Source organism: Gossypium raimondii, chromosome 8 (genome assembly GCF_025698545.1).
Source record: "Gossypium raimondii isolate GPD5lz chromosome 8, ASM2569854v1, whole genome shotgun sequence".
Lineage (NCBI taxonomy): Eukaryota > Viridiplantae > Streptophyta > Magnoliopsida > Malvales > Malvaceae > Gossypium > Gossypium raimondii.
In genome coordinates, this window is record NC_068572.1 from 3,808,208 (window position 1) to 3,823,906 (window position 15,699).

At 28.3% G+C, this 15,699-nt stretch overlaps 1 long non-coding RNA gene across 1 annotated transcript; it reads right to left on the reverse strand.

Moving 5' to 3' along the window:
* Positions 1 to 3,400: 3,400 nt before the first annotated feature.
* Positions 3,401 to 14,502, reverse strand: LOC128042857 (uncharacterized). The gene is made up of 3 exons (XR_008198330.1): positions 14,439 to 14,502; positions 5,015 to 5,095; positions 3,401 to 3,518 (listed from the first exon to the last, which is right to left on the reverse strand). It is a non-coding gene; the product is annotated as an uncharacterized LOC128042857 (long non-coding RNA).
* Between the last annotated feature and the right edge of the window lie 1,197 nt (positions 14,503 to 15,699).

Below are 15,699 nucleotides of genomic sequence, written 5' to 3' on the forward strand. Positions count from 1 at the left end.
TATTTATTAGATTTGTTAACTTCTTTTTCTTTGAAAATATTCATTTTTTTTATTTCGGTTTAATCATCGATTCAACATAGTTGAATAAATATTTAAAATTTTAAATCGATTTAATTATCGATTTTTTGTATCAATTTTTTTATCAGTTTAAAACTATTCGTATAAAGCTCAATTCAATTTATTTATCCAGACTAATATATAAAATTCCTAAAATCGTCTTTTTTTTAAGGTAAATTGATTAATTCATTTAATGAATAGAGCCATACAATTCAAAGAAAAAAATAGCAAACACTCGTCGTAGATGGTGAATGCTCCATCAACACAACAAAGGCTTCAGGCTCAGCATCAATAGAATATTATGGCACGTTGACAATTGGCTTTGTCACAACTCAAGCACGACATATCAACCCCGAATGGTCCAAAGCGGCAAGCAAAAATCGACAAAAGAATCGAGGCTTCACCAAACTAGAGAGGACGACAACATAATCATCCCTAAAATCACTTGTAAAATTAAGATTACATGCATAAGCAAGACTAAAAAAACGTGCTACAAGAGTAGACAAAAGCTTCTAAAATTGAAGATTTATTAAACAATGGAAAAACATATAAAAACATATAAAAAAATTTAAGACAACATGGGTCCAAATCTACACGTGAAATCATTTATTATTCTAAAATACTCTCAAACCAAAAACAAATTAAAAAGTTGACGAAGAGCCATCCACTTTCCAAGAAAAACTACTGGTGGTTGGTGAAGTTTTAGGGAACGAAAAACACCATCATATGTCCATCACAACTTGTGAAAACAACAAAAATACTAACAAAATAGATATGCAAACTGAAAAGAGATAAGACATGTGTAGTGAATGAGGAAAAGGAAAAAAAGGATTGATTGGAGAAGAAAAAGGCCGATATTAGTGAGGGTTGATTTTGGTGATGGAAATCTCCTTTCTGCCCCTCCCTAAAAAGAAAGATTGGCAGCTTCTTTAATTAGGAAATCAGCCCAAATAGGATATCAATTCCTGCATCTTAGGGCAATTTCTACTTCTTTCTTTTTTCAAGCCAAAGTTGAAAAACATATCACATCTCACTCATACAATTGTAATTAAAAATAATATAATCAAATAAATATTATTAAAATGTATAATTAATAATTATATTTTATTAGAATTCACCTCAAAAAAAATCCACACATGATAGGACTTAAATGAAAATAAATATAGCAATAACTCACATAAGGTTTAATCAAAAAGAGAGTCTAATTTGAAATTTTATTCTAATAAATAGATTTGTCTATGATCCAAGCCAAGTTAAGCTGCGACTTAGTTCCAAAAAGATTTTAAGTCCAAATTTATTTTCGGCTCGACTTGACCTATAGACTCATTTTACTAGCAAAATGGTATTAAAACATTAAATATATATATATATATATTTACATTAATATTAATATATTTTATAATTAAATTAAAATTTTAAAATAATTTATATTATTTAAATCAAATTTGGGTTGAATCTACCAAAAATGATTAAAATTTCGTTGAAGTCCTTATACTAACACTATGTTTGGTTGGGTGTATTGGCTCGGTGGCCCCACCTAATCTCCCTATTCCTATGTTTGGTTCATGGTATTGCTAATACCATTGTAATCCATTTCTGACTTAATCGGTGAAATTCACCGATTTGTAATCCATCCCTTTTGCCCAGATTAGGCGCCGCTTCAGTAAACCGTCCCTGTTTTACCCTCCCATCAGCTTCCCCTTTGTTTCTCTTCTGTTCCTTCTAGCCTCTGCCGATTTGCTCCCTCCGTTTCTTTTCTTTTCTGCCCTCTGTTTATTTTCTTTTCTTTTCTGTCGATTTGCTCCCTCCGTTTCTTTTCTTTTCTTTTCTGCCCTCTGTTTATTTTCTTTTCTTTTCTTTTCTTTTCTGCCGATTTGCTCCCTTTGTTTCTTTTCTTTTCTTTTCTGCCGATTTGCCAGTTTCTGCTGATTTCTGAGTTACTGCAACTGAAAGGTAGGTTTCTAACTCTCTGTCAACCTTGTTACTGTCTTTTGTTTTTTCGCATGTAAGCGATTGAATCCTTGCCTTGTTAGTGCCCTTTTCTCATTAATCCGTAACTGCATGTAATCGGTTTCCCCTTTTCTCATTACAGGTTCTTCTTCATCTCACTGTGCCCCTATTTGCTCATTTACAGGTTAGTTTTCCATAGTTATTTTGTTTGTATTGCATGTCCGATTGAAATGTAGTTTTCCCCGATTGCATGTATACTCTTCGCATAGATGACGATTACATTCGAGGAAACAATTTTTGGATTAGGCTTAAGAATTGATGACTGTTGTTTGTTGATAAGGTGCCTTGGCTTAAGAATTGATGACTGTTGTCTGTTGTTTGTTGATGTGTTTTCTGTTGTTGGTTAGGCTTAAGAAATGCATACTGTTGTTTGTTGATAGTGTTGCTTGCTTTAATATGGATGGATGGGGCTATTGAATTGTAGTGTTATTATGCATATTGTTGATACTGTTGTTTGTTGTCTGTTGTTTGTTGATGTGTTTTGTGTTGTTGGTTAGGCTTAAGAAATGCATACTATGGTAAGAATGATAGAAATTTGTAAGAATGATAGAAGGATTATTCTCAGGCACACCTCAAATACATCTTACACCAGTTAAATGTCTCATATCAGTTATATAAGTAATGTCGCACTTTACCAGTCCATACCTCAACAAACAATTAACTTTGGAGTGTAATCAGATTTTCTTACGTATCATATCATACCTATAAAAAAGAATTCCAGGTTGGTGATAAACATATTTATTTTCTTTGGAAATCTTATATTCCCTTCTTTTATGATGTAGGTAAACCATAAATTTGAATTTAGAGAATCAATTAATTGCTGCTTGCAAATAAAAGTACCATTTTAAATGGAAAATGGATTCATGAAGTATGCAGTTCATGGAAACGATATGACACAGAAAGTAACTGTTATTAGGACAAGTATCTAGCGAGTCAATAGGGAATATGAGAGATCTTGCAGATTATCCTTTACCTGCCTTCTTGCTTTGGTGAGTGCAATGGAGTCTCCGTTCTGATCTTACCTAAACCTGATAAACCAGAATAAACTTGGGTAATGTAACACTCCTAACCCGTATACGTCGATAAATTAGAGTTACGAAGCATTACCAAATAAAACGCAACTTAACACAAACATTCAATAGAATTCAAGAATTTTACATTTATATTAAATTAGTCAAATATGAAGTAAGTATAATTATAAATTTTACTTTAACCTTTTATAACAAAACATAATATTTCAGTTCAGTTCAGTTCAGTTAAACCTTAAGAAAAATAAGCTAGTTTCATATGGCTATTAATTATATATATATACAGTACATTAAAGTACAACTCCCAAAATTTTATTTAGCCTATACATGCCATAAGTTAAAATTTAAACGTTTTAATACCGAGATAGTAGATAGAGTGATGATCTTCGCTAACGATCCCCGAGTCTGCAGACTTGGTTTTAACTATAAAACAAATGGACAAAAACAATCAAAGTAAGCTTTTATAGCTTAGTAAGTTTATAGCATATCTAAAATACATATAAGCGAACATATGTATAAACGTTGTATGCTTATAATCAAGTTCTGACATAATCATTAATTGCATATACTAATTTCTAATATACTTATCATTTGCATTTCATCGAATGCATATCTATGATCTTTCAAATACATAAGTCAAAAGCTTATATTTTACTTATCAACTACATGAACCAAATGCACATTTATACTTCTAATCCACATGTGTCGAATGCATACATGTATATTCAACAATTTTCATAGCAACTAATATATGTGCCTATTCACTAAACACATAGATCCAAACATTTATATGCTCATCAAATACATATAAATAAATGTTCATAAACTTATACATTACATATAACCAAAATCATATTTATATATATATATATATATATCAAATACATATAATCACTTAATTTAACAGATTCACCGGCACTTAGCCTGCTAGGCTTATAGCCTGATTCAGATCACCGGCACTTAGCCTGCTAGGTTTATAACTTGATTCAGATCACCGGCACTTAGCCTGCTAAACGTATAGTCTGAATAATTTCACTGGCAATAAATCCGATTGGTACTGAGCTTTAACAAAAGAATCTCAATTCACAGAAGTTGTATCTCATATTTGTATATAAAATCCACATAAAATTCAACTCAATATTCATAACTTATATCTTTAAAACACATGGATATATATAAATCTCAATCATCAAATCTAACTTAAATAATTCAATAATTCAACCGAAACACATTTATATATATATAACCTCATACTTTAGATTCCACTACTAATATCATAAGATTTAACTTATAATATACTATGTACTTTTAACATTTGAATTCCATATATACCTATATAATTTCATATACATTTTCAATACAAGATCTTATACATGTACATATATACATATTGAATCTAACAAATATATATTACTCTATGCTTATATTCAAACAAGAACTTGTACTTTTATACATTATACACATACATATTCAAAATTAACACACATATATATAAATATAATTTCATACCTATACTCAATATAATTATTTATTCATATATATATATATATATATGCTTATTCAATCCAACTTATACAAATATTTGATACATATATACATCTTTATATATATCTATTCGAACATCATGTAAACATATAAAACAATTAACATTAACTAAATTAAAACTTTATTGACATATATACATACCTATGTTGAATACATCACATGCCTATAGTTCCATACCCAAATTATTTACAAAGACATTGATGTATATATATTTGTATATTCATACTCATTCGAACCTAACACATATGTATACATAATTTTCATACTTCTCATTCGATTTATATACTTTTAATTTTAACTCAACATAAATACATTTGATATTCATACATGTAATATAAACTGATTTAATAAAATTAAATAGCTAATAAACTTACCTCAGATATCAGCGGACACGATCGACTATTCAACTATTTTCGTTTTTCCTCGATCCAAATCCGTTTTCTTCGTTTCTCGATCTAAACATATTCAAATTTAACATTTTTATTCATCAAAACATTCAATTAAATCCAAAAATACATAAATGGGCAAATTACCATTTTGCCCCTAACATTTTACACTTTTTGCAATTTAGTCCTTTTTGCACAAAATACACAAAATTTGCCCACACCAAGCTAGGGCCAAATGTTCCTTTTCTTCATACAAGTCCACACATTTCATTTATTTCACATTTTAATCCCTCAAAAAATTCATTTTCACAATTTAGCTCTAATTTCTCAAATTCACTAAAAATTCAAAAACAAAACATGTTAATCTATCACATTTCTTTCATTTTTCATCATCAACTATCACAATGTTCAAGCATTCATCAATGGCATATTTCAAAATCATCAACAATTCACAAAATTAAGACATGGGTTTTGAAGTATTCAAAGCAACGATCTCAAAAACGTAAAAATTATCAAAAACCGAACAAAATTCATACCTTAATCAAGCTTTGTAAGTGCCAAATATTCCAAAGCTTTAAACCCTTATTTTTCTCTCTTAGTTTCGGTAAAAAAAAGAGATGAAGAACATGGTTTTAAATTTGTTATATTTAACATATATTAACCATAATATTTAATTTACTTAATTAACCTTTGTTAAAATATAATATATAACACATATTATAAGGTCATTCTTGACCATTGCCATCCACTCATCTAATGGTGGACTAATTGCTTCTTAAATCCTCCAAATTATAAAGACAACAACAAATAGATACTTTCATATTTAACCATTAAATTTTTATTTTACGTGATTTAATCCTTTTATTTAATCGGACACTCAAACGACGAAATTAAAACACGAAAATTTCATACAATTAAATTCACACATAATAAACACACAAAATAATATTAAAATATTTTTTTAACTCAGACTTGTGGTCCCGAAACCACTATGTCCGATTAGATTCGAAATCGGGCTGTTACAGGTAATACCATGTTATTAGGATGTTGAAATTTGAAAACCAAGATCACTGCATCAGTATCTTGATAACATAGAAAACAAGTAATTAATCAAAGTTGAGATACCTTCATTAGTGATGCACTAGCAGGTTAATTAGAGCCTAAATGGGTAAGGTAATTGTAATTCCTTCTAAAATACTGAGAAATGCATACATTATCTGTTAATGTATTTTTTTTATTTATGAAATTTACCTTTTTCAATCTTTTTACTGAAAAGTATGAAGGGAGCAGGTTTGTTAATCATCTTTAAAACTGACTTGACTACTTCAACTTTGAATGCTTTGAAATGTTTGCTCACTGATAAATGAATGGAGACAGACTAATTTCGTGAATGATCCTCTATTCTCTAAATTATGTTTTAATATATATAAATATTGAATGTGTGTTAATACGACCAGTTTGAAATGAATTAACACCCAAGTACATTTACTGCTAATTTGATCTCCAAGTTGGTGTGGAATTATGAAACTAAGAGAGTTTTTTCCCATATGTTGCTTTTACATTTCACTCTTTTTGAAATATGTATGTGTAGTTTATGTTTGGATATATGTATGAAGATACTGATACTTCAATATCTTTCAAGTATTCCATTTTTCTAAAATAATTAAACATACACATGGTGGAGTTACATAGATATCAAAGACCTTATGATTTCAATCTTGTAGGTAAAGTACTTGTACATTACAAATTCACAGACGAATATTGTTATAAAAGGAGCAATATATAATTTGGTACTTGTGTTTTTCTTTTTTAATCTATTATTTGTATTTGATAAATATTTTGATACTTAAAGATAATGGTGTACCAATTCTTGTATTAATATCAAAAATGTGAGTACTACATGGATCAAAAATGATGAGATCGTTACAATTTAAAAAGGACATCAAACTTTAGTACCAATTCTTGTATTAATATCAATTATGATCTTTATTTAACGATTTTGATACTTTCAAAGATCTCGTTCAAATTTAAACATTATTAAAATAAATTGTGCTAACTTTAAGCTCAAATAAAAATTTGCATGAAGGAATGGTATATTCATGGTACCTTAAAAGATGGGGAAGTAACCAAGAGAACCACAAATGATGAAAGAGCAAAATAATAGCAATAAATGAAGGCATGTGGGCATTGGCCTAGAATAGAGGTGCTCATGCGCCGGGCGGCCCGGCCCGGCCCGGCCCGACGGCCCGCCCGAAATATGGGAGGGTTTGGGTAAAAATATAAGCCGAAATATGGGCTTGGGCAAAAAATGAGGCCGTTTAGAAAGCGGGCAGACCTCAAGCACCACTTTTTCGGCCTGCCCTACTGATTTAATAAATATATATATTTTAATTTTAAAATATTTTTACATACTTTTTAATTTTTAAATTTTAAAATATTTTTAAAATACTTTTTTCAATTTTAAAATATTTTTAAAATATTTTTTTTAATTTTTTTTAATTTTAAAATATTTTTAAAATATTTTTAAAATACTTTTTTTAATTTTTTAAAATTTTTTAAATAAAAATGGTCCGGGCTGGGCCCGGGCTTATGATTTTTTTCCCGGGCCGGGCCTGGGCAAAATCTTAGGCCCATATTTCGGGCCGGGCCCGGGCCTAGGACTCGGGCCAAAAAAATTTTATGGGCCCGGCCCGGCCCATGAGCACCTCTAGCCTAGAATGGTACCCCCAAATTAATTGATGAAAAAAGAATTTAAAGAAATTTTATATCATAAATTCAATGACACAAAATTATAAGCAGATGCTGAAAAATAAACCATGGGTTCCCACAAACATCTATGTTTGTTGTTTTAATCAATTACTTTACCTACATTGTGGACTTTAGCTTTTTCTTCCCCTAATTTCAGGTTTTATTGCAGTTTGTACCAATTTTTTCATTCCAAAACCAATATAGCTCTTTGCCTCTTAATTCTCTAGCCCTAACATGGACTATGTACATATATATACATAAAACCTAGTTGCTCTCATTTTTAGTTTGTTTGTCCCTCAATTATTTTTATAAAATTTATATTTGATACATTGATTGTATATAAGATTATTTTATAGGAACATAACGAGTAAACTTTATATATAGCTTTAAAAATATAACCCTAATTTTAGGTCAATGTTCAAACTTTGAGCATGCATTATAATTTTAGGTCAATTATACATATACCAACAATTAATTTTAGGTCAATTATACATGCTCCATAATTTCTTTACTGTTTGGGTGATTGTTAAAGAAATGAAATTAAAGTTACAACGATATCAAAATAGAATAGATACTTTTTTGCTTCGTGTGTTCTAAATTTTATATCATTATTAAATTAAATTTAATATTAATTATTTTAAATTGTATAAATTCATATAAGAAAATTTATTATCAAGAATTTTATGAAATTATATATTATTATTAAATTATATAAATTCATATAAGATAATTTATTAGTTATAATTATTTTAAATTTTATTAAATCATATATTTTAATTAAAATATATTTAATATTAATTATTTAAAATTATCTTTTATAGTATCATATATTATGATTTGAGTAAATTCATATAAGAATATTAATTATTAAGAATTTTATTAAATTATATATTTTAATTATAATATATTTAATAATAATTATGTTAATTTATATTTTATAGTATCATATATTATGATTTGAGTAAATTCATATAAGAATATTGATTATTAAGAATTTTATTAAATTATATATTTTAATTATAATATATTTAATAATAATTATGTTAATTTATATTTTATAGTATCATATATTGTGATTTGAGTAAATTCATATAAGAATATTGATTATTAAGAATTTTATTAAATTATATATTTTAATTATAATATATTTAATAATAATTATGTTAATTTATATTTTATAGTATCATATATTATGACTTGAGTAAATTCATATAAGAATATTGATTATTAAGAATTTTATTAAATTATATATTTTAATTATAATATATTTAATAATAATTATGTTTAAATATGATTAAATTATTTATTATTGATAATAATAATCTTATTAAAATTTAAATAACAATAACACTAATCATTTACCAAAACAAATTTATGCTAAGGATATTCTAGTCATTTTAGTTTTTTCCATTATGCTATTACACCTCTATTCCATTCAACCAAACACAAGATTACTATTACGCCTCTATTCCATTACATTCAACCAAACAGTTGATTTGCTATTACACATCTATTCCATTACACCTCTATTCCATTACGCCTCTATTCCAATACAGCGAACCAAACGTGCTCTAAAAGTTAAATTGCATTTTATCCCTTTTACTCAAAAATGGGTAAGTTAATTTTTAGCAATAGAATTAATAGAAGACACGCCATGGATGAAATTTTAATAGAAGGAACTAACTTCCTCTTCGAACTAATATATAAAAATTATTTTATTTATTATTTTAATAAAAAAAAGAGATAAAATATAATCCGAATAAAAATGATTTTGAAAATTTTATTATATGGAAAAAGTTTTGTTTATAAAAGTTAAATTTGATGAATGGTTGATTAATCAAAATATTTAAAATTATAGCACATGTTTGTACTTATAGCTATCGTAATCATAGCTATAACCGTACATAAACCCTAGCACATGAACTAGGATCCAAAAAAAAACGTATCACTCGGAAAAATGGAAACAGGCAATGAGTGTTGACTGTTGACTGTGGTCCAAAAAGTTATTTCTGCAGCAGATGGTCCATTATTCAGTAGCACCACCCATTACGGCATTATACGAAACAATGAGGCCCCACTTATTTTCATTTTTCTTTTAATTTTTTCCATACATAACTCTTAACCACAAGCTATTAGACTCTATCGAGACGAGAGATCTTTAGTGACTTAAATTTGATTTGCAAAAGGCTTTGAAGGTTAAGTGCATCTCCCACTTGCATAGTTAAGTAATAACAAAATTAAGGTGATTGGTATTGTATCGATGGATGTATTGTTTTTCTTTATCGGAAATAGTGTATATTGTTATCGATCTATTTTAGTATATTATTTTGGGTTTATCGATATTTTTTATAAAAAATATATATATTTAATTATGTGATAGTTTCAAGTTTTCTGCTATTTTAGCCATATGATTTGTTGTTAGAAAATTTCGGTTCAGAAAAATGGTTTCCAGTTACAGTAAAAAATTAAAATTTTAAAAATCGAGTAAGTTTGTGATATTTATACTAATTTTTTTCCTGAAAAGTACATGTGCTTTGAGCGAGACGGATCCTAGACATTCTCGATTTTCAATCGAACGACCTTCTCTACTATTCTCGCATCACAAATTATTTTGAGTGTGAGCTCAAACAGTCATGAACCAAACACAGAACCAGAAACGATTTATTACTTTTAGTAGGAAACTAATTATCTCTCAATAAAAATCGATAGAATTGTGATTCCCAGAAAATAGATTTTATACTTAGAAAATAAATTATCTCTAGTTTCTAGCAGAATATCAATATATCAAAGTTATGTGAAACTTATGTAAATGGTTCTACTAGTGGCATCTATTTATAGGGGGAGATAGGAGAATCTCGATTCAGTCCAATTATATGTGATTCCTAGACTTTTAACTCAACACTTTATAATTTCATCCAACCCAATACATGTTTTCTATTTCTCAAAATAAAATTATTTATTTAATTAGATAAATAAATTTTCTAATTAAATAATTTTCTCAACTCAATTTTAATTTCGTTAAAGTCGTGGCAACTTTACCATAAAAAACCTATGAGGAGATAGATTAATTTTCATATTCAAATGATTCACAATGACTAAGTAATTTAATTCCATTTTCTAACTTTAATTAAATAATAATTCATACATCATAAATTAATTTTCAAGTTATTTCTATACTTAGTGAGAAAACACATTCATTTGTGAATGTGACACGTTTCTCTAACTTTATCGTTTCCATCCATTTTTGTTCATTTGATTCTACATACAATTCATTTCTAGTTTCAACGAGCTAGGGGAAGAACCGATTGGATATATGTAATTAGGACTCAAATAATTTATAATTAAGTTCCATCTTTTCGCCTATTAATTATCAACTTATTTAATTACGAAGTCATTCCACTGTAGTGTCGTGACTGAGCTCTCATTTATTACATACCATTACGAAAGCTACTCAATCAGTGCTCGTTTAATGACCTTGTCATAAATGTGTTACCCTCATAGAATATCCTTAATCTCTTTAGGATAAATTTTTTCTCTCAGTATGATCTTATTTAATCCCATGGAAACCATTACATCTTGCTTCATGACAACTCAATTACTATCAAATAGTAATCAAGTCATTTATCACAAAGACTGTAACACCCCTTACCCGTATCCAACACCGGAATAGGGTACGAGGCATTACCAGAACACATACACTTGTAAATGTATTTAACCGAGTTATAAAATTTCATCTAAATTAAAAACTTCAAAATTATTAACATGCTTTTATAACTTTTCACAATATATCCTCACAATATTATAATCTTAATAAATATGGCCTATGAGACCCGATACATACTCATGCAAGTCAATGTTTCATTTCCATTTCATTCAATTTGCAATTTCTCATGCTCACAATTTAAATCATATCACTAGCAATTTTCCATTTAATTCACGTACAATTCAATGCCACTAAGTTTAACACTAATACGTAATTACCATTTAATTCAATGTTTATTGACTATACCATTCATTAACACGTTTATGAAATTCTCAATTCAATAACTTATTCTATTTCATATCTAAACCTTACAACATTAGTTTTTAGTAATTATTTCACATTCATTTCAATTTCCCATTCCATTTTAATAATTTATCCATCATCAATTTCCATTGTCAATTCGTTTTTTTTATAATCAATTTACAGTTAGAGTCTTTAAATACTCACTTCATACACTAAATCCATAAATATTTTTCAATAACTTGTATTCAATTAAATTCAAATATTATTTCACTATTTCAAATTATTTCATTTTCACTTCTCATTTTACATCATTTTATATTATCAAAATCTATTTCATAAAATTTATCATTATTTGACATTAAATCACACACATACTTTTCATTACAATTATCACTACTAATAAACAATTCAATCTTTTAATATTATCAACTAATTATATATAACTATCATTCTTATTTCTTTATTTCAAATTTCACTTTTCACATATGTCTTATCATTCGATTTAGTTTTATCGGTAACTTTATTTCATTTGCCCTATTAACTTAACTCGGACTCGACGGATACAGATTCCAACCAAACACACCAAGATCGATGAATCGAAGCAGTAGCGATGATATTCAACACACAAAGTCTGAATCATAATGATATGATAACGATGATTCGACACACAAAGTGCCGAATCGATACTTGATAAATGATTCGACACACAAAGTGCCGAGTCGATATGATAACGATAATGATTCGGCACACAAAGTGTCGAGTCGGTAATGATAACGATAACGATGATTCGACACACAAAGTGCCGAATCGATGTGATAACGATGAGTCGGCACATAAGTGCCTAATCGATGGCCGGCAAATACCCGTACTCTTCCATATCCTATGGCATGCCAACTATATCCGACTAGCCCGACTAGTTAATAGGGTATTTAATTCACTTTCGATATAAATTTCCATCTTAGTTCAGTATCAATTATAATTTCTTATTTCAATCAGTTTCACATATTGCGATAATTCATTATTTCAGTATTTTCACAGTTCAATGCGTTATACATAACAATATTCAATATTCGTAATTGATTCAAGATGTCGGTCTCACATATCAATTTCCACTTTCTCAGTTTCAATTCCAATAAAGTCCATATCAATCACCAATTTCAATATTCCAGTTTAATTCAATAATTCAATTCAAACCATTTCAATTTCCATTCAATAATCACATTTCAATGCATAACTTATAAATTTAACGTGACATAATTCAGCCACTACTTGGCCAAAGCCTAAGCATGTATACCAAATATGTTAGCCAAATACACATATAACATAAGCATTAGAAGCATGGATGAGCACAACATTTATTAATGTGCCACATTTACCAACAGATGTTAATTCATAAACCATTCATGACATTACTTCATGCCCAATCATATACCAAATATACTATTCACACGTACTATGAAACTTTATTTTCACACATGAGCTTAAACCATATCCAATAATGCACAAATATAAGTATCATTTCTATTTTATCGTTTATCAATTATAATCAAGCATATGACCAATTATACACAAATCATTCATACATTTCCCAATTTTCCTCCTCCTCCTCTCCATTCCACATCCTTAATGTGTATAATACACTTAAACAACATTAACTATAATTTCACTATTCACTCAAATGTATATTCAAAACTGTTTATCCGAGTCAGAGTCACTAAATTATTTTTATCCGGAGCTACAGAGATCCAAATTAAGATCCGTAAATTTTCCCTAAAACTAGATTCACATATCTTCCTACCATAAAATTTTCAGAATTTTTGGTTTAGCAAAATAGTACAGTTTATTCTTTAAAGTTTCCCCTGTTTTGCTGTCTGACAGTTTCGACCACTCTTCACTAAAAATTAATTGTCTCACTGTACAGAATTCGGATAATGTTTCCATTTATTTATTCTGAAAATAGACTCATTAAGGATTCTAACCATATAAATTATAACTCATAATCATTTTTGTACAATTTTTAATGATTTTCCAAAATCAGAACAGGGGAACCCGAATTCATTCTGACCTTGTCTCACAAAATCCATTATATCTCATGATTTACAATTTCATTGCTTACACCGTTTCTTTTATAAGAAACTAGACTCAATAATATTTAATTTCATATTTTATTCATCCTCTAATTAAATCTCTACAATTTTTGGTGATTTTTCAAAGTTAGACTATTGCTGCTGTCCAAAACTGTTTTAGAGCAAAATGTTGATGTCTATTTTGCCCCAAATTTCACAGTTTATACAATTCAGTCCTTTCTCAATTAGCCCCTCAATTGATCTAATTCTCTCAATTAATACTTTACGTAGACATTATAAGTTATTTCACAACTATTGAAATTCAGAATTTCCACATATAGCTCTAACTTCAAACTCTTTTACTATTAGGTTCCAAACATTCACTTTCTATTCAATTCTTTCAATAAAATCAGCATATGAACAATTTAAAGCTCTAATTTCATGCTAAATCATCATATACTTCCAGCAAATATTCATATCAACTTTCAACTTCTTTCATAGAATTAAAAACTAATGAATTCAACAAGTGGGCCTAGTTGTAAAAGTCATAAAAATACAAAAATTTCAAGAAATGATCAAGAATTGAACTTACTTGCAGTAAAAATATGAAGAACCAGCTTGAAGAAACCCTTCCATGGTGTTTTAGCTGATGAGAATGCAGAAAAAATGAAGAGAAATCTAGATAATTCCACTTTGGTCCTAACTTTATTAAGTAAATTTTGCAATATTCCAATTTTGCCCTTAATTCTCCTGATTTTCTGCCTTTGCCGTCCAGCCCAAATAGACCTTGGGTCTATTTTCCTTTAAGCCCTCTTCCTTTTATCATTTAAGCTATTTAATCCTTTACTATAATTTTGCATTTGTTACAATTTAGTCCTTTTGTTCAATTAATTATCGAACTTTAAAATTTCTTGTGAAACTTTAATACTAACTTTTAACACTCCATAAATATTTATAAAAATATTTATGGCTCGGTTTAAAATCTCTGAGGTCTCAATACCTCGTTTTCGATTCTAATTATTTTAATATTTATTTCTAGTGCACTATTCACTATTTCAAAATTTTTCCTAACTTCACATTTAACTTATACTCACTAAATTAATAATATTTTTTACTCATTTGTCGAATTTAGTGATCTCGAATCACCATTCCGACACCATTGAAAATTCAGGTCATTACATTTTTTTCCTCGTCGGATTTGTGGTCCCGAAACCACTGTTCCGACTAGACCCAAAATTGGGCTGTTACAAAGACAAACGACCCGTGACCACGTTTACTTTTCATGTAACAACCCGAGAGTCAGTGGTGTCGAAAAATGAGGTTTCGAAACCTTATTTTTTATGTTCGAGTCTATAAATATTATTATTTAATATTTACGAGGTTAGGATAAAGGTTAATTAAAGTTTGGTCCATTAATTTTGTCAAATGGATAGTTAATTAAGGTACAATAACTAAATTGTCAAAGTGGTAAAAGTTTATCACTATGAATTTTTAATTAATTGAAGGACCAATTAAACAATTAGGCCTTTTAATTATAACAAGCGGGGTGGAGATTAGCTAGTATCCACTAAATTAGTTAATTGTGCTTAATGATTAATTACTCTATGTTTAATTACAATTAATCATAATTTACTAAGTTCAAATATGTATAAAAGCTAAAATAAAATAAAAATAAAACATTTTTCCTATTCATCATCTTCTTCAACCGTAGCAAAAGAAGAAGGAATAGGTTTGAGGGCTTTCGGCATAAAATTGGTATATTCAATTAAGTCATTTTCTTATAATTGTTTATGTTTTTGAGGTCGTGGGAGCTTAATTTAGCTAGCCCATGTGCCAATTTGCAAAATTGTTAA